At 39.2% G+C, this 21,111-nt stretch overlaps 1 non-coding gene across 1 annotated transcript; it reads right to left on the bottom strand.

The window, feature by feature from the left end:
- Positions 1-472: 472 nt before the first annotated feature.
- On the bottom strand, positions 473-544 carry Trnaa-cgc (transfer RNA alanine (anticodon CGC)). Its single transcript has one exon. It is a non-coding gene; the product is annotated as a tRNA-Ala (tRNA).
- Between the last annotated feature and the right edge of the window lie 20,567 nt (positions 545-21,111).

Raw genomic sequence — 21,111 nt, 5'->3', positions numbered from 1 at the left:
AAACACTCCAGCTCTGAAAGTCTTAACATGAAAAATTGTCTGCAATCCTTGAAATCGTGTTTAATGCATCAACAGAACATAGACATATCGATGTAAGGTACTATCTAGTCATGATGTATTCAATTTTCGATAAATAAGGTATAATAAATAATAATACAATTCAGAAAACCTGTATTCGCATTTGCATATAAAAACACAGTTAGAATTAGGGTAGTTGAACTTCTTCTGGTTATGTAGTTTTCATGCCACACTAAACACTGCATATTCCCAAGAAATTATTGTATCAATTGAAACGTTACATACATACATATGTCCTCCTTGAACAACATCATATGAAGTCGCATGCAAAATCTATTTCATAATATTGGTAATATTTTATCTTAAAATAATGCAATTTCAAAATTAATAAAAAAATTTCCTAGCAAATTTGAAAGTATTTAAAAATTAAAAAAGAAACAACTCAATCCTGAACTGGAGGTGCCGGGGTTTGAACCCGGGACTTCTCACATGCGAAGCGAGCACTCTACCACTGAGCTACACCCCCTTGGTGAGTTATAACGTCCAATTTGCCACTTCACTCAATAATATTGCGCTCTGCTCTTGTGCGCAAAATCGAGTTTCGCATGCAACTGACTGCGTTCATGAGAGCAAAAAAGCGTACCTGGTGCATAAACACATATAACTGCACATATTGGCATGTGGTATGTACTATGTGCAACTGAGGCAAATATAGCTAGCAGAGATGCGAGTACTCGCTTAATTAAATGAATAAAATAGCAATTTATTCGTATTATTTATATAGGGTATATTCGTTTGTACCTAGATACAGTACGTACTTATGTATGTATGTATTTATTTGAATTTGAATTTTATGTTGAATGAGGGGTTGGAGAATGAGAACAGATCTTTTAAGTAATAGAAATTTCGCGAGATCATATTCAGAATGATCATTTCATTTAATTTCTATAAAATCAATGGAAATATGTGATCCAGAAGGTACAATGAAGCCCAATCACTTTAAGAACTTTCACAATTATATTATAAATACGGTCATACATATAAATGGAAAGAATATCGGGAATACATTGTCATTAAATCACAGTGAGACTGTTTTAGATGTTTGCGTCAGGGAAAGGTTGCTTCTGGAAAATATAGTGAATGCAAAGGTATTTTGAAGTGAAATTAAATATAACATGTTTCCAATGCAACCATTTTTAATTTTTTTTTTGGCTGTTTTTTTTAAGATATTACATTCATTACTAGAGAATGTTTGTGAAGTTTACATATCATTAATTTGCATATCTCGATGTCCAGCCTTTCCTTCAATTAGTGATGAAGAACTCACACAGAGGTTGGACATTGCCGACCGTGAATTGACAACTAAACTAACTTGGGAAGTATAATGTATGTTTTTAGGGAGATGCTATCGAGTCCAGCTCCTTCATAATGGTGCCTGTAACCAATACAACAAGATGGCCGTACATAGTCTTCGAATAAGTACATATAAATTTTTTTATAATTCAGTATCTGACTCAATATACTTAAATTACAAACAACCATTGTGTTAACATTAACATGCAACAAGTACCTAAACTAGCACAAATGCATAAAAAATTTTAACTAAATTGGCTTCACGATATAATTTAATCAGAGTACGGAGCATCAGAGTGATTTGCCATTATTTTTCTTTAGACTTTTATAAACCAAATCTTCATTTTTTTATTTTAAAGACTAAATCCACATCGACAAATTGCATATCTGATCATCTAATTGAGTTCTATTTTAATATACATACGTACGGCGAAATTTACGAAAGAAAAATCTTTCACTCACACCTTTGAAAGTAAAAAATAACCTTGCCGTCTAAAATTAATACTGTCTTTGAACTTTTTCTTCTTTAAAAAGCATGTCTGTAAAGACTGTTACCAAAGCAACAAATTAGAAATAAGAAATGTTTGATACTGATTTTATGTAATTCTTTTTCAAGTCATTTTCTATATGTAGATCAAAAACGTCGATAGTAGCTATAGCTGAAAGTAATAGAGGAGAGCAGAAATGGCTTCTTGAAGCAGTGATGTTGGTGAAGTTGACGTTGCATTTGAAACACTAGTCGAAAACTTTGGCTAAACTGCAATGCTTTGCAATTCCTTACTTCGTTCCTGTTATATTTCTTCGTTCATTTTTGGTTCGTTTTGCTGTAGAGCTCTTGCAGCATTGCTGCTGAGAGGAACATTTGACCAACTTTCTTAATAAGTTTTTGAACTAAATCGGAAATTGCAATTAAAAATTGACGGTGACCAAGCATTCGCTGCTGCTTCAATGCTTCGTTTCATTTGGATGGCAAGCGATACCATGGTTTTCGATTCTCTTCAATTTGTTTTATTTGTTTTGCCTTCCGAATGTCAGTTTCACTTTGATTCTCTTGAGAGTTTAAATACTATTAATTTATATGCAATTGATAGAGTGAAAGTGAGAGAAAATTAATGTCCTGCGTCAATGAGTTTAAGGTTACTGCATGTAAGTATTTGACGTTTAAAGCGTATTCAATTTTCTTTCTCCCACTGCTAACGTGGGTGATTAAAGGACCACCAAATGCGAATTATAAACTTTTGGCATACGCTATTAAATATAATCATTTCAAGAGAAAATTTATTAGACACGTAAGTGTAGTTTAAACAGCAGTGATGAAAGACATTAAAAATAGTTAGTTTAGTCAGCGGTTATTTCATTAAAATTAATGTTATTTAATGTCTGTCTGTCCATCCTTTTATTGTGAGGGGTCAAATAAGTTTATATTTATCCTTCGAAATAGTTTGCAAGTGATCGTTTTTCTCTAGAGAACACAAAACTAAGAATTTTAAAACGACTATTTAATAGAATGAGTAAGTAAATTCGTACTCAATATGGGTTGTAGTATTATTTATAAGACACCTTGCGTACCGTTACATTTGGATTACTTTCAAAGCCGCAATAACTTTGGTGCGCTCAAACAATATACCCCAATATATATCTCTGAAGCATCGCCCTATAAAATCGGGACCAGAGGACTTAACCCAGTAATAAAACTAGTAGACAAACAAAAATTGCTAAGAGAGTATTACAGTTTTGTTCACACAACGGTTGTTTGTAATACATAAAACTAAAGGAGTTAGATATGGGGTTATATACATATATCAAAATGATCAGGGTGACGAGACGAGTCAAAACCCGCATGTCCGCCCGTCCGTGCTACGGATAACTTGAGTAAAAATGTAGATAAGATACAAAGGTTAGGTTGAAAATTACAAAAAGTGCATTAACTCAATACCGAAAAAGTCAGAAACATTAAATTTTACAGGAGAAATGGCAGAAAGAAACTGCACTCCGATTTTTTTACAAAATGGAAAATGGGCGTGGCATCGCCCACTTATTGTTCAATGAAATTCAGTATATAATATTTTAAAATGAAAATAGCGGAATAAAACTTTACACACATACTGTATATGAACTGTGGCATCACTTGTGAAAAAAAATTTCAAAATAAAAATACGGCCCATCGTATTTATAAATCGGGTAATATATGAAATATCTTAGCAAAATTGAATGAGCTTATAATCTTAGATATAATGTATGTTGGTGGTGAAAATGAGTAAATCGGTTTAGGAATTACATCAGCCTATATAGTAAATATGATGATTTTCGTTTTTCTATTGGATTTTATGCCGAATATACATATGTGTTAAATTGTGTGTTATCTTAATAAAATTTCTTCAATAAATTGCGAGAGTATAAAATGTTCGGTTGCACCCGAACTTAGCCATTCCTAACTTGTTTTCAATATGTTTCTTATCATTATATGATGCTAAATAAAATGTTGAAATACTCTTTTGATACGACAATTCTGATATATAAGTCGCTTATATAGCGATCACAACCATAAGTCCCAATCAAATGGCATTTCCTATCTCAAAAATAAAGATAAGCTTAAATTATTGTGATTCCACACTAAAAGCAGTGAAACGTGGTCCTTAATAGCGCCTACATATCGTTAATAAGTAGTTAATACTATAAATATCTACGAATATCTTCTTTAGATTATTACATATGTATGTATGTGAGTGTGAGAGTATTTTACAGAATGATTATGTAAAGAAAAATAAAAGGGTCGCCTATAAATTTAAAGTACTGTGTAGTATACCCGACGCGTCAGTTTAATGTTATCAACAGACTGGAATAGTTCAAATTGCCTCATATTTTATAACCTAAATGCCATCAAATAGTCTAATCATATTCACTCGCCGTTTATACGGAGAAGGGTACATTCATACATAAAAGGTATACATATTTGCTAATATACTCATATAGATACATATATTATCATGCGAATACAAAACCATGTGGGTGCATGTTTGCTTGTTTGTCTCGTGACGAGCATTTGTGTGCAGTTAATTTATTGTTCCCAACTGAATTCTCACTTTCCACTGGGAATTTTCTTATAATCGCTTTGGTTTCCCTCTTTGCGCAAAATTTTCAGCTTCTTGCCTGCAATGTCCGGTTATTAGGCAAAACTAGCGATGTGTGTAGTGGAAAATAAATCATTTTACTGCTCAATTTCTTCAAGCGCCCTCATATCTACAAGCATACGCTAGTGCTTAGGCGCACCACTTGGCGGCCTTTGATTTACTTATCACTCTATTATTTCTTCGTCTGAATATTTATTTTCTTTAATTCGCCATGAAATGCGTAAACGATTATTTATGGCGTGCTGACCGTTTTGATTAAAAAATCTGAAAGGTGCTGGAAGAACCGAGTATTAGACATTGAGTTATATGTGTGATATTTGCTGGGTCTATCATTAAGAGCTACGCAGCAAAAATAGTTCAATAATGGTCACCAATACAAATGGCCACTTGTTTGATATTTTATTCCAATATTGTGGAAATATACTCTCAGGATCATTCTCATATCATTCAAATCAAATTTTTGTTCTTTTTTTTGGACTTTCTGAAGTCTAGAATTTTCTTTTCTCGGTCGAGTTTTTAGACTTAGTTGCGCCCACTTATGGGTCAAAAACCATATCTCCGAAACTACTCGTCCAATTTCAATAAAATTCGGTTCATAATTCCTTCCACGCCTACTTCTCATATACCAGAGCTTCGAAGTCGATCTGAATTGTTTACTTTACAATATATAAAGCAAGCACTAGTGAAGATACCAGAACAGAACTCTGAACAAATACCGCATTTATAGCGTGACATCGCCCTTCCAAAATCGGACCACAAGTTTTTAAGGCCCAATATATCGAACATGAGGACCTCAGGGATTCGAATTAATTTTTTACCGAAAATATTAGTAAGTCTCTCAGATATATTGAAGAAATTCAGAGGGAATGTTTTTCTTCTAATAATATGTCTCTGTTCCAAAAATGAGTGAAATCGAGTCATAACTTCACCTAGTTCCCATATACCTAATATTAGGGTTACCAACTTTCAATGGACTTTATACCATATACATATATGACGAATATGTGAGTCAAATTGTGTGTTATATTAATAAAATTAAAAAAAAAAATAAATAAATTGCGGGAGTATAAAAAGTTCGGTCACGCCCTTCCTTTTTTCGTGTCTCTGACTACCACTAACCCCTTAAGACTACATACCCTTCTCAAGGAATTTTGGCCGTGATTATTTGTGGGTATTTTATCGGTTAAAATCACTCAGGTGACTACATCAGATAGACTCGAAATACCGGCCTATGTATATTTATTCGAGGACTTACCTTCTGCAGTAAATAAAATTATTGTTACAATTCTTGTAGACATTTACATATTTGTCTTGTGCATATATTCGTACAAGTACCTACCGGTAAATACACTAGTAGTGCTTACTTGCCTGCTAGGGATTGTGTAAACAAAATGTCTAAACATGCGACTACTGCCAACTACCCAGCCAGCCAGCAAGTGCGAATCGAGTCAAGGACGAATTCGTAGTGAATGGGATAGAGCCTTGTATATACATATGAGCGAACTAACCATAGCAACTTGAGAAAATACTCACACTCTTCAAAGAGAGCGAGAGTAAAACAAATGTAAAGAGTAAAAAAGATATTTCTCAGACTTAGTGAGTGTAGAGTTTTTATACCAGTTGTAGTAAAAGTGATACCTCGTGGATACAATATTGCAACTGTTTGAAATTGAACAAGTGATGTAGTTATGCAGAAAGTTGCTTACAAAAATTATGCGAGAGCAAATTGCGTGCTACAATTTCGAAGAGTATTCGGAAAAGCCGGCATAGCGCTCATGCAAAGCTCCTACACTAGAAAGTACTTTGCGCTCTCATGAGATTGAGGCTGTTGTTAGTAAACGCTCAGCGTAAAGCACCACATTTGGTTTCGGATAAATATCTAAACGAAAGTCTCACAATTTTGCTAATTTAACTTAAATATCTCTCCTGAGATTCGTTCTATCGTACGCTTTCAGCGAAAGTTGCAATGAAAAAGAAAACAACAACGAAAGAAGAAGCAAATAATTGCAACAACGGGTATACGCACCACCAAAGCTGGTACAGCTCAGCATCGACAGACAAACAAACTCCTCAAATTAAACTCAAATTGAACATGACAAGTCGGTCAAAGCCGAACATGACAAAGCAGAAAGCAGCAGATATGGTGTGGACATGAAAAGTGTGCGAATGTAAAAAATTGCTGGAGAAAGTGGTGACAGAAGGGGTTGGGAGTGAGTGGCCGCTCGCAATTGCCAAGAGATACGTTTAGTGTGAAGATAAGTTTTAATTTGACAGTTTATCAGGAAGTGGGCGTGTTTGTGGGTGCGTTTTGTTGAACATAAATTACAATGTTATTAAATGATTTGTATACTTTGGAAGCTCGTAGTATATAAAAGTGTTTGGATTGATGGGGGAATATTTAATTGTTTTGGTTTTAATTTTTTCTATACTCGTATAATAAATTTGTATTAAGATTCAATACATTGTTAGAATTTAATTTGTGTGGAGTATAGTACTAGTAGTAGTAGTAGTTTTTTTGTTTTAATATTTCGTAACGATAACAAGTATTTGGAGAATTAAGTATCTAGTCTTCAAGATTTAATGTAATCTTAATATCACCAAAGAAGTTTTCTATATACTTTTAAGATGAGATTTGAGCTGCGGTATAAATGAAAGTACAATCTTCTATAAGAGGGTACAGCTGCTGGCGTACGCCGATGATATTGATATCATCGTAAGCAACAACCGCGCCGTTTGTTCTGCTTTTTCCAGACTTGATAAGGTAGCGAAGCGTATGGATCTGGTGGTGAATGAGGACAAGACAAAATATCTCCTGTCATCAAACAAACAGTCAGCGCACTCGCGTCTCGACTCACACGTCACTGTTGACAGTCATAACTTTGAAGTCGTAGATACTTTCGTCTACCTGGAACCACAAACAATGTCAGTCTCGAAATCCAACGCAATCTCACTCTTGCCAACAGGTGCCACTTTGGACTGAGTAGGCAATTGAAAAATAAAGTCCTCTCTCGACGAACCAAAATGGACGAATTTGCGCAAGATTTATGGTCCTCTAAACATTGGTAATGGCGAATACCGCAGAAGATGGAACGATGAGCTGCACGATTTATACGACAACAGTGACATAGTCCAGCGAATAAAAAGACAGCGGCTACGCTGGTTATGTAATGTTCTACGGGTGGATGAAAGACTCCAGCTCCGAAAGTGATCGATGCAGTACCCGCTGGAGGAAGCCGCGGAAGAGGACGATCACCACTCAGTTGGAAAGGCCAAGTGGAAAGTGAGCTGGCTTCACTTGGTGTTTCCAGTTGGTGCCAAAAATCAAAAAGGAGGAACAAGTGGCGCGCTCTGGTGAATTCGGCTATAATCGCTTGAAGCGGTTACTACGCCAAATATATATACTTATATATGTATATGCAGCGAAGACCAAGATGCCTTTGTTTTCTTTAAATATGAGGGCGTGAATGTATGTATATTAATAACACTGTATAACTCTTGGCTGAGTAGACAAATTAATTCTTTCCGGGAGATTGAGTCAAAAAGCGAGCTAAAGTGAGAAGGCGAATCCCGCTTATGCGGTTGTGTTGGGACCCACCACATAAAAACGAATAACCAATGAATAAGAAGCAACAGCCTGGGACATACACCCCCCTTTTGATGACGACCACAGCAAACGTATAAAGGACTACGATTTAAAGGCATGCACGTGGAATGTCCGGACCCTTAATTGGGAAGGTGCCTCTGCCCAGCCGGTTGATGTCCTCGTAAGAGCAAAGGCTGACAACACCGCAATCCAAGAAATGCGATGGACGGGACAAGGACGGAAGAATGTGAGTCCTTGTGACATCTACTACAGCAGCCATATAAAGAAGCGCGAATTCGGTGTGGGATTCGTGGTGGCAGAGAGACTCCGTCGTCGAGTCCTGGCATTTACTCCGGTTGATGAACGTCTAGCCACAATCCGCATCAAAGCGAGGTTCTTCAAAATATCGCTGATTTGCGCCTACGCCCCGACGGAAGAGAAGGACGAAGTGATCAAAGATACCTTCTATGAGCGCCTAGAACGTACCTATGAGCGCTGCAGAAAATTAAAAAAAAAACAGCTGGTATGATGAGGATTGTAGTCTCGCTGTAGAGAGAACAGGCTGCCTACCTCGCAATGATGCGATCGACCGCAACACGTGCGGGATGGGATAGATACCGAGAGCTGAAGAGTGGAGTGAAAACAGGCTGCCTACCTCGCAATGTTGCAATCGACCGCAACACGTGCGGGATGGGATAGATACCGAGAGCTGAAGAGGGAAGCGAGACGCATTTGCAGACAAAAAAAGAAAGAGGCCGAAATGCGTGAGTATGAAAAGCTTGAAGGACTGGTCGACATGGGTATGTGTATGTGATTGGCGTTGCAACCGTTTAGCCGGTTATAACCGAATCGACGATAGTGCGCCACCTCTCTCTCTCCTTCGCAGTTCGGCGCCAGTTGGAGATCCCAAGTGTAACCAGGTCGCTCTCCACCTGGTCCCTCCAACGGAGTGGAGGCCTTCCCCTTCCTCGGCTTCCTCCGGCGGATACTGCATTGAACACTTTCAGGGCTGGAGTGTTTTCGTCCATTCGGACAACATGACCTAGCCAGCGTAGCCGCTGTCTTTTTATTCGCTGAACTATGTCAATGTCGTCGTATAACTCGTACAGCTCATCGTTCCATCGTCTGCGGTATTCGCCGTTGCCAATGTTCTGAGGACCATAAATCTTGCGCAAAATTTTCCTCTCGAAAACTCCTAGTGTCGTCTCATCTGATGTTGACATCGTCCAAGCTTCTGCACCGTAAAGCAGGACGGGAATGATAAGCGACTTGTAGAGCTTGATTTTGGTTCGTCGAGAGAGGACTTTACTGTTCCATTGCCTACTCAGTCCAAAGTAGCACCTGTTGGCAAGAGTTATTCTGCGCTGGATTTCGAGGCTGACATTGTTCGTGTTGTTGATGCTGGTTCCCAGGTATACGAAATTATCTACGACCTCGAAGTTATGACTGTCAACAGTGACGTGGGAGCCAAGACGCGAATGCGCCGACTGTTTGTTTGATGACAGGAGATATTTCGTCTTGTCCTCATTCACCTCCAGACCCATTCGCTTCGCCTCCTTATCCATGCGGGAAAAAGCAGAACAAACGGCGCGGTTGTTGCTTCCGATGATATCAATATCATCGGCGTACGCCAGGAGCTGTACACTCTTGTAGAAGATTGTACCTTCTCGGTTTAGTTCTGCAGCTCTTATAATTTTCTCCAGCATCAGGTTAAAGAAGTCGCACGATAGTGAGTCACCTTGTCTGAAACCTCGTTTGGTATCGAACGGCTCGGAGAGGTCCTTCCCGATCCTGACGGAGCTTTTGGTGTTGCTCAACGTCAACTTACACAGCCGTATTAGTTTTGCGGGGATACCAAATTCAGACATCGCGGCATAAAGGCAGCTCCTTTTCGTGCTGTCGAAAGCAGCTTTAAAATCGACAAAAAGGTGGTGTGTGTCGATCCTCTTTTCACGGGTCTTCTCCAAGATTTGGCGCATGGTGAATATCTGGTCAGTTGTCGATTTTCCAGGTCTAAAGCCACACTGATAAGGTCCAATCAGTTTGTTGACGGTGGGCTTTAGTCTTTCACACAGTACGCTCGATAGAACCTTGTATGCGATATTTAGGAGGCTGATCCCACGGTAATTGGCGCAGATTGTGGGATCTCCCTTTTTATGGATTGGGCAGAGCACACTGAGATTCCAATCGTCAGGCATGCTTTCTTCCAACCATATTCTGCAAAGAAGCTGATGCATGCACCTTATCAGTTCTTCGCCGCCGTATTTGAATAGTTCTGCCGGTAATCTATCGGCCCCCGCTGCTTTGTTGTTCTTCAAGCGGGTAATTGCTATTCGAATTTCTTCATGGTCGGGTAATGGAACATCTGTTCCATCGTCATCGATTTGGGTATCGGGTTCGCCATCTCCTGGTGTTGTACTCTCACTGCCATTCAGCAGGTCGGAGAAGTGTTCCCTCCATAATCCCAGTATGCCCTGGACATCGGTTACCAGATTACCACCTTGGTCTCTACATGAGGATGCTCCGGTCTTGAAACCTTCGTTAAGTCGCTTCATTTTTTCATAAAATTTTCGAGCATTCCCTCTGTCTGCCAGCTTCTCAAGCTCTTCGTACTCACGCATTTAATAATTTAATGATAATGGTCCGAGTCTATATTTGGTCCTCGGAGCGTACGCACGTCTAAAACACAGGAGACATGTCTTCCGTCTATCACAACGTGATCGATTTGGTTCCGCGTGTTTCGATCAGGAGACAGCCAAGTAGCTTGATGTATTTGCTTATGCTGGAATCTGGTACTACAGACGACCATATTTCGGGCCCCAGCGAAGTCGATCAGCCTCAGGCCGTTTGGCGATGTTTCGTCATGGAGGCTGAATTTTCCGACTGTTGTGCCAAAGACACCTTCTTTACCCACCCTGGCGTTAAAATCACCAAGCACGACTTTTACATCGTGGCGGGGGCAGCGCTCATAGGTGCGTTCTAGGCGCTCATAGAAAGCATCTTTTGTCACATCGTCCTTCTCTTCCGTTGGGGCGTGGGCGCAAATCAGCGATATGTTGAAGAACCTCGCTTTGATGCGGATTGTGGCTAGACGTTCATCCACCGGGGTAAATGCCAGGACTCTGCGACGGAGTCTCTCTCCCACCACAAATCCAACACCAAATTTGCGCTCCTTTATATGGCCGCTGTAGTAGATGTCACAAGGACCCACCTTCTTCCGTCCTTGTCCCGTCCATCGCACTTCTTGGATGGCGGTGATGTCAGCCTTTAGTTGTATGAGGACATCAACCAGCTGGGCAGAGGCACCTTCCCAATTAAGGGTCCGGACATTCCAGGTGCATGCCCTTATATCATTATCCTTAAAACGTTTGCAGGGGTCGTCATCAAAAGGGGGGTGTCTCATCCGAGGCTTTCGTAGATTTTTCATTGGGGAGTGTTTTTATGTGATGGGTCCCAAACCCTACGCACAACCGCATAAGCGGGCTTCGCCTTCTCACTTTAGCTCGCCTTCAAACGGTTGTCTGTTGGCTACCCAGAGGATACTTGGTCTAAAACCGGAAGTCGTGAGCTGCTTGAACCATGTGGAGAAGAATCGTTTCTGGCCACTCCCAAGTGAGTGACAATCAAAAACTTTCCTCACTTGCGTTAACTTCTACACATGATCCCATCCTCCATGGGTAATGCTCGAAAATTTTATGAAAACATCAGGCGATTTACAGAAGGTTTCTAGACCGGAACATTATCATGTAGGGATCGAGGAGGTTATGTGGTAACGGATGTCCACAGCATACTGGGATTATGGAGGGAACACTTCTCCGACCTGCTAAATGACAGTGAAAGTACAACACCAGGAGATGTCGAACCCGATTCCCCAATCGATGACGATGGAACAGATGTTCCATTGACCGACCGTGAAGAAATTAGAATAGCAATTACCCGATTGAAGAACAACAAGGCGGTGGGGCAGATGGATTGCCGGCCGAGCTATCCAAATACGGCGGCGAAGAGCTGATAAGGTGCATGCATCAACTTCTTTGCGGAATATGGTCGGAAGAAAGCCTTTATGCCGCGATGTCTGAATTTGGTATCCCCGTAAAACTAATACGGCTGTGTAAGCTGACGTTGAGCAACACGAAAAGCTCAGCCAGGATCGGGAAGGACCTCTCCGAGCCGTTCGATACCAAACGAGGTTTCAGACAAGGTGACTCACTATCGTGTGACTTCTTTAACCTGATGCTGGAAAAAATTGTTCGAGCCGCAGAGCTAAACAGAGAAGAGCTGTCATCAAACAAACAGTCAGCGCATTCGCGTCTTGGCTCCCACGTCACTGTTGACAGTCATAACTTTGAAGTTGTAGATAATTTCGTATACCTGGGAACCTGCATCAACACCGATAATAATGTCAGCCTTGAAATCCAACGCATAATCACTCTTGCCAACAGGTGCTACTATGGACTGAGTAGGCAATTGAAAAGTAAAGTCCTTTCTCGACGAACAAAAACTAAACTCGACAAGTCTCTCATCATTCCCGTCCTACTTTATGGTGTAGAAGCGTGGACGGTGTCTACATCCGATGAGACGGCACTAGGAGTTTTCGAGAGAAAGGTTTTGCGGAATATTTATGGTCCCTTAAACATTGGCAACGGCGAATACCGCAGAAGATGGAATGATGGGATGTATGTGTTGTTCGACGACCTAGACATAGTCCAGCAAATAAAAAGACAGCGGCTACACTGGCATGTTGCTCGAATGGATGAAAGTGCCCCAGCTTTAAAAGTTTTCAATGCAGTACCCGTTGGTGGAAGCCGAGGAAGGAGGAGACCTCCACTCCGATGGAAGGACCAGGTGGAGAAGGACCTGTCTTCACTTGGTATTACCAATTGGCGCCAAACTGCCAAAAGGAGAGAAGCGTGGCGCGCTGTTGTGTACTCGGCTATAACCGCGTAAGCGGTGTCTACGACAGTCAAGAAGAAGAACAAGCAAGGAAGGACTAAGTTCGGATGTAAACGAACATTTTATACTTTCACAATTTATTTATTTCATTTTATTAAAATTCATATATTCGGTATAAAGTCGACTAGAATAACGAAAATCTTTATATATAATATATGGGAGATGGTGTTATTCCTAGACCTATCTTTTTATACTCTAGCAACGAAGTTGCTAAGAGAGTATTATAGTATTGTTCACATAACGGTTGTTTGTAACACCCAAAACTAAACGAGTTAGATATAGGGTTATATATACCAAAGTTATCAGGGTGAAGAGTGGAGTTCAAATCCGGATGTCTGTCTGTCCGTCCGTCCGTCCGTCTGTGCAAGCTGTAACTTGAGTAAAAATGAATGAGTGAAGATGGGCGAAATCGAACCACTACACACCCATAAAATGGTGAAAACGGAAAACACATATAGTGCCATAACTAAGCTATAAATAATTGGATATATTTGGATGAAATTTTTTTTGGAAGTGGGTGTGTCCCACCCCCTACTAAGTGTTTTGTACATATCTCGAAAACTACTAAAGCTAAATCAACCAAACTCTCTAGAGTCGCTCCACTAGGACAACGTCAGACCACACACATCGTTGATGACTCGTCAGAAGCTACGGAAGCTCGGATGGGAGGTTTTATCGCATCCACCATATAGCCCGGACCTAGCGCCAAGTGATTACCACCTGTTCCTGTACACGGCGAACGCTCTTGGAGGTGTAAAGTTGAACTCAAAAGAGGCTTGTGAAAAGTGGCTGTCCGAGTTCTTTGCAAATAAGAAGGGGGGTATTATGAAGACGCCGTCTGGATGGAAAAAGATTATCGAACTAAACGGCGCATATTTGAACGAAATCTGATTACTGTAATACTTTTAATAACGCATTGAATAAAGAGCAAAAAAGCGGATGGGAGGTATTTGCCAACCTAATATATGACGAATATGTGGGTAAAATTGTGTGTTATATTAATAAAATTAAATAAATAAATTGCGATAAATATGGCCGACTTGTCTTTAATTTTCTTTAATTTCTTTTCAAAGAACTTACAACTTAACAACCATAGAACTTAGCTTAATACGCAACATTCCGTTATAAGATTGGGGGATGTTATTTTCTTTATTATACTTTAAGTGGAATTCCGCTAACAACACTAAGAAAATTGTGGCATTTAAGGACCCTTTTTATAAATAAAGAAAATCAGCCCTATTAAGTTATATATCTTAACAGCGTTACTTATCAACCTTTATTTGTTTATTACTGAATTCTACCGCCTGTCGATTAGATTATGAATAAATATATTAATCATGGCCATAAGCTGAATTTTTGTTTACATAGATGATAATTACCAGACATCACTCCTTTTTATAGATTTCGGTGTCACAAGATCCCCTTCTCCACTATGACCATGAAACTTATATATTAAGTTTTGTCCTGCTGTTTCTCGGGCCGAATTTTATTCCCAATAACAAGATTCTGCGGGCTTTTCTTATGCATTCAACACAGTCAACACGAAGTAACAATTCCCAATTCGGTTTGCTATACAATAAAATTTCCCATGTCTTATAATCACGTGACGATTAAATTTAAGCTGCGGTCTGAACTCATTGATAAATAATCAATCAATTGGCAACACTTTGGATCATCAGCTGATACATATCTCGTTTCTATTTCTCCCATTCTCTTATATGGTAACATTTGCTGCACGCAAAATTTAAAAACGTGTTGAAACAACATATATTTGACATGGGCAATCGGGTTTTGAAGCGGAACAAAATGTATCCACCCACACAAGCTTCACACCATATGACAAATGTATGTGCGAAAGAGATGTCAACCAAAGAACCACAAAATGCCACCAACTATCGTACACATACATCTACATATATTTGTTTGTTTGCTTGTTTGGGTGTTGGCCATAATGTGTGTGCACGAAACCCACCAAAAGGCATAAATCATCGCTGGTGACACGCGATGCTTGCGCTGACGGTGATGATGATAGCGGAATTGTTGTTGGAACCTTACCGCGTTGGGAGAAGGAGTTAGACACGCGAGCGTATTTAACATTCCTTTCCACTTATCCACTTTTATTTGTTGTTGTTTTTTTTTAATTCAATTTAAATATCAAACTGTTTGTCAATGAAAATCACAATTTTGGGGTTAACAAAAAAGGAGCAACTCTGCATTCTTCCTATATTTTCTCAAATACTCAAGCAAATATGTGTGTAGACAACACAATTTTGTGTGCATGTATGATCTTGTATGTGCTTGGGTTAAGGCGGTTGGCATATTTTAACACCGTCACCTTATCGCTTGACATTTTATCGATGTGTTTATTTTTGGCCGCTGCAGCAGCAGCTGTCATCGCGCTTCCCCATGCTGCTGTGAGTGGTTTTTGTTGTTGCTAGATCTTTTCCGGCAGCAGCCAATCTCGATGCGAAAGCGCTGCCAACACATGCACATGAGTAAAACTCGACTACAGATATACCAATAAACTTTTTAATGTGTGTGTGTTCGTATGCTGTATTAAAACAAAAAAGTTAAACAAAGTCATCAACAAGCATTTAGGATTAGGCGACAACAATCGAATGTTGTCGTTTGAAATAAGTGTGTGATGTCTTGACATTTTGGTAAGTTTGCTTGCTATTTGAAATCAATTATGGTAGCACCTAAAAGCAGAGAAGGGTCCATATAATAAAATGATATTGTGCGCAGATTATTTTGAATGAGCGTCCTCAAATATGTTTATTCGAACTAAATGTAATATAATTTATATTTTATATATACTTCTATTTTCTAGATATTGGCCGGTCTTTCTGTATATAGTAAGTATCTCATAGCTCATGGATTATTCTCATGTATTCGAAAGTTTTTATGTTTTCAATTGTTTTTTTAGTTAGGTGCTCTCCTATTTTTTATATTTCGTGTGTGGGACCAAGCTCCAAACTTGGCGAAAATTTAACACATTTCATATAATAGCAACAAAGGGAACGTATTTTCTTTATGATACTAAGAATGGAAAATTGAAAAATGATTGTATCGAAACATATATCGATGAAAGTCTTTGAACCTATGAAATATATATCGATGATGTCATCATTTCTAGACAATATTGAACAGTGGAGAAGGAAATGTCTAAATGTTTCCCCCTCCCCTTTTCCCAATCAATTCTGGGAATTTGCGTTCGTTCCCGCATGTATGACTATTTGACAGTGTCCAGTTTCCAGAATTTTGATCATACCCGTGTTAAGAGTAAGTAATTCTATGGACCTTCGGCGCAAAAGATCATTTAGCCGCACATTTTTGATAATCAGTGCACACCGAACTCTCGAGAAATCTATAGAACCAGCACTAGAAAATACGAGCATAACAAAACTCCGACTCCTGCTGGTCGGAGGAAATTTAGACAAGGTTGTGTTTTCCTGCAGAGTCATTAGCTTTGTAATGATTCCGCTATAACCATCCATTCAAACAAGGCTGATAACTGTGCTATGTGACAACACTGATATAAAATTAGTCGCTATGGATATACATACATATCGAATAGGAAAATATCTGTCCTCCTTATACTCTATAAAAATATACTAATACTTTTGTATGTCTTATACACCCAATAAAATGATTACGGCTCTTGCTCTTGACTAACACCTGTAAGAAATTTAGCGATAGCATATAAGTCTCGAAATTACGTAATCTTCCCCTAGTTCTGATATGATGAATATGCTTAGTATAAGTTCTGATGTAGCTTTCCACACCTACAACCTTCACAATTTATAAAAATTAAGTAAATGTCTAAAGAATTATGGTAGACCTGAAAGGCCGCTCGTGCTTACATAAAATAGGTTTAAAATATAACAAGGTATAATGTTACGAATTTTGGATGAATTCTATAAATGTCTTTCCTATTATTTCTATAGTATTTGTGTGCTGCCGGTTTGGTGGGTACAAACAATAAAACGAAAACGGTTTGTGATATTATCATTGAGAGGTAGCGATTCCCATTCACAGCAACGTGCCAGTCTTGGCCATTACGGAAGAACTACGGCCCAATGACGCAGTCGGTCCATAAACCGCACAAAACCGTAATTTTTTCGGGATACAATGGTAACTCATGGAGTAAGTGTGGATTGCTGCCTGACAAATAGCGGATATTTTGCTTATTGATGAAGCCATTCAGACAGAAATGAGCCGGTCATAAATTGGACGTAGTGCTCTTAAAGTTGAGGCCACTGACTACGAATTTCGGTAGAAAATTTTAATAATTTAAATTTCCGTGTATTTAGCTGAATTTAACAAATTGAATGAAATTCAATCAGCTGTCTAAATGCAAAAATCTGCGTCTGTCACCAAAAAATTTCAATTCGCATTAGTATTTCTTAAAGCGCATTAATTCTGTTCGTCTGTCACTGCTATTAGTTAGGGAGTATATCATAGATGCAAATTGTATCGATGGCTTTAAACTATTGAAAACAATTCAGTTTTTGAATTCTGTGTTTAAGGTTTTACATTCTTACATTCCTTCTATTTAAGAAGAAATTACATTTAGTAGGAACTAGAGTACTAATAAATAAATACGATAAATTATTATTAGTATAGAGTGGTGGTGTAACAAATATACATATGTGTTGACACAAAGTTTAAACATCACCATTAAAATAATGTCAATTAAATAAATTACAAATAAATAAAATCAGTTTTTAGCTCGTTTTCACACAGCCAAATAATTGATCAATTACAATTTTGATTGAGAAAATCGATCAATTAGGTCCTGTGTGAAAAGGCTATTAGACGTTAAATAATCTAAGTTAACATTAAAAAGCAAATAACCGATTAGAAAAAATAGAACAAAAAAAAAAAAACAAAAATAGTCCAATAATATTTCTGCAATGACAAAATTGGAACCACAGAAATACACGTTTGACTTTTTGCTATATAAAGCCTAATATGTATGTACTTATATCTAGATATTGGTAATGCCCTACATGGAAATTACACTATTAAATACACAATCACACAGAATCCGAAAAGTATCTGTATGTTTGTATTTGTAAGTATGCATGTGTGTATAAGTGAGAAATGCAAAAATGTGATGTCAATTGCAATGCTATGCTTACACATAAACATTTACTTTTATCGTTACATCCTTTCTCTGAGCTCATTGCGTTTACGTAGATATAGCTTTGCAAAGACAGCATGTTAAGTGCACGATTTATATGCAATTTTCAGTTATAATCCAAGTCAATTAAATTCTTGATTATTTTCTCTGACAATTATTGGCTTTTTACAAATTCGTATAGTAAATTGGTACTAAAAGCTAAGCTTCTAACTGCTAACTATTGAAAAATTCAGTGACTGTAAAAACAGAATTGACAAATAAATGTAGGAATTTTCGTTTATTTATAGTTCATTTTATAAGCCAGCATATGTCTAAATAGCTTCGATTGAAGATATAAAAATTAATTCCACTTGCATACATTTATGACTATCCAGATAGCTATTCGCAAATATTTATGTCATCATTACTGAGAATTCGTAAAAATATTTATATTAGAATAAATTCTTCCAAAAATATAAATATTGAAGATGCTTTCTAACTGTTAAGTTCAGAATGTGTCAATGAATATAAATCAAATTGTGTACATATTAAATAAATGAAAAATGATTTCATAAAAGTTAATGCCTGGAAATCAAAGGTTAGTATCATAGCAATTTAAAAATCAAGGATTTAACATTTTCTGTCAAAAAAGATAAGTGGTTTCTCGCTTTGCTATTTTATAGTACATAGTTCTTCTAAATTAGTTTAGATGTGTTATGAAACATAATTTACAGACTTAAGTACGGGAGGATGGGATCATGTGTAGAAGTTCACGCAAGTGAGGAAAGTTTTTGATTGTCATTCACTTGGGAGTGGCCAGAAACGATTCTTCTCCACATGGTTCAAGCAGCTCACGACTTCCGGTTTTAGACCAAGTATCCTCTGGGTGGCCAACAGACATCCGTTTGAAGGCGAGTTAAAGTGAGAAGGTCAAGCCCGCTTATGCGGTTGTGCGTAGGGCTTGGGACCCACCACATAAAAACGAAGTACCAATGAAAAATCTACGAAAGCCTCGGATGAGACACCCCCCTTTTGATGACGACCCCTGCAAACGTTTTAAGGATAATGATATAAGGGCATGCACCTGGAATGTCCGGACCCTTAATTGGGAAGGTGCCTCTGCCCAGCTGGTTGATGTCCTCATACGACTCAAGGCTGACATCACCGCCATCCAAGAAGTGCGATGGACGGGACAAGGACGGAAGAAGGTGGGTCCTTGTGACATCTACTACAGCGGCCATATAAAGGAGCGCAAATTTGGTGTTGGATTTGTGGTGGGAGAGAGGCTCCATCGCAGAGTCCTGGCATTCACCCCGGTGGATGAACGTCTTGCCACAATCCGCATCAAAGCGAGGTTCATCAACATATCGCTGATTTGCGCCCACGCCCCAACGGAAGAGAAGGACGATGTGACCAAAGATGCTTTCTATGAGCGCCTAGAACGCACCTATGAGCGCTGCCCCCGCCACTATGTAAAAGTCGTGCTTGGCGATTTTAACGCCAGGGTGGGTAAAGAAGGTGTCTTTGGCACAACAGTCGGAAAATTCAGCCTCCATGACGAAACATCGCCAAACGGCCTGAGGCTGATCGACTTCGCTGGGGCCCGAAATATGGTCGTCTGTAGTACCAGATTCCAGCATAAGAAAATACATCAAGCTACTTGGCTGTCCCCTGATCGAAACACGCGCAATCAAATCGATCACGTTGTGATAGACGGAAGACATGCCACCAGTGTTTTAGACGTGCGTACGCTCCGAGGACCAAACATTGACTCGGACCATTATCTAGTAGCAGCAAAGATACGCACTCGCCTCTGTGCAGCAAAGAACGCCCGTCAACAAACACAAGGAAGGTTCGACGATGAAAAGCTGCAATCACAACCGACAGCCGAACGATTTTCTACTCGACTTGCACTCCTGCTCTCTGAGAGCACTCATCAGCATCTCGATATAAGGGAGCTGTGGAACGGCATCTCAAACTCATTGCATACCGCTGCAGCCGAAACAATTGGTCTCCGGCAACGCCAAAAAACCAGTTGGTACGATGAGAATTGTCGTTCCGCAGTGGAGAGAAAACAGACTGCCTACCTCGCAACGTTGCGATCGACCATAACACGATCGGGGTGGGATAGATATCGAGAACTGAAGGGAAGCGAGACGCATTTGCAGACGTAAAAAGAAAGAGGCCGAAATGCGTGAGTATGAAAAGCTTGAAAAGCTGGCCGACATGGGTAATGCTCGAAAATTTTATGAAAAGATGAGGCGATTTACAGAAGGTTTCAAGACCGGAGCATTATCATGTAGGGACCGAGGAGGTAATCTGGTAACGGATGTCCAGAGAACACTGGGATTATGGAGGGAACACTTCTCCGACCTGCTCAATGGCAGTGAAAGTACAACACCAGGAGATGGCGAACCCGATTCCCCAATCGATGACGATGGAATAGATGTTCCATTACCCGACCATGAAGACATTCGAATAGCAATTAAACGCTTGAAGAACAACAAAGCGGCGGGGGCTGATGGACTACCGGCCGAGCTATTCAAATACGGCGATGAAGAGCTGATAAGGTGCATGTATCAGCTTCTTACTGTCAGCCTTGAAATCCATCGCAGAATCACTCTTGCAAACAGGTGTTACTATGGACTGAGTAGGCAATTGAAAAGGAAAGTCCTCTCTCGACGAACAAAAACTAAACTCTACAAGTCCCTCATCATTCTCATCCTAATTTATGGTGCAGAAGCGTGGACGATGTCAACATCCGATGAGACGGCACTAGGAGTTTTCGAGAGAAAGGTTTTGCGGAAGATTTACGGTCTCTTAAACATTGGAAAGCGGCGAATACCGCAGACCATCGAATGATGTGTATGTGTTATTCGACGACATTGACATAGTTCAGTGAATAAAAAGACAGCGGCTACGATCATGTTATTCGATGCAGTACTCGC

This window comes from Zeugodacus cucurbitae, chromosome 3 (assembly GCF_028554725.1).
Source record: "Zeugodacus cucurbitae isolate PBARC_wt_2022May chromosome 3, idZeuCucr1.2, whole genome shotgun sequence".
Lineage (NCBI taxonomy): Eukaryota > Metazoa > Arthropoda > Insecta > Diptera > Tephritidae > Zeugodacus > Zeugodacus cucurbitae.
Note: the sequence above shows the minus strand (reverse complement) of the source record. Positions and strands in the feature narration are given on the sequence as shown.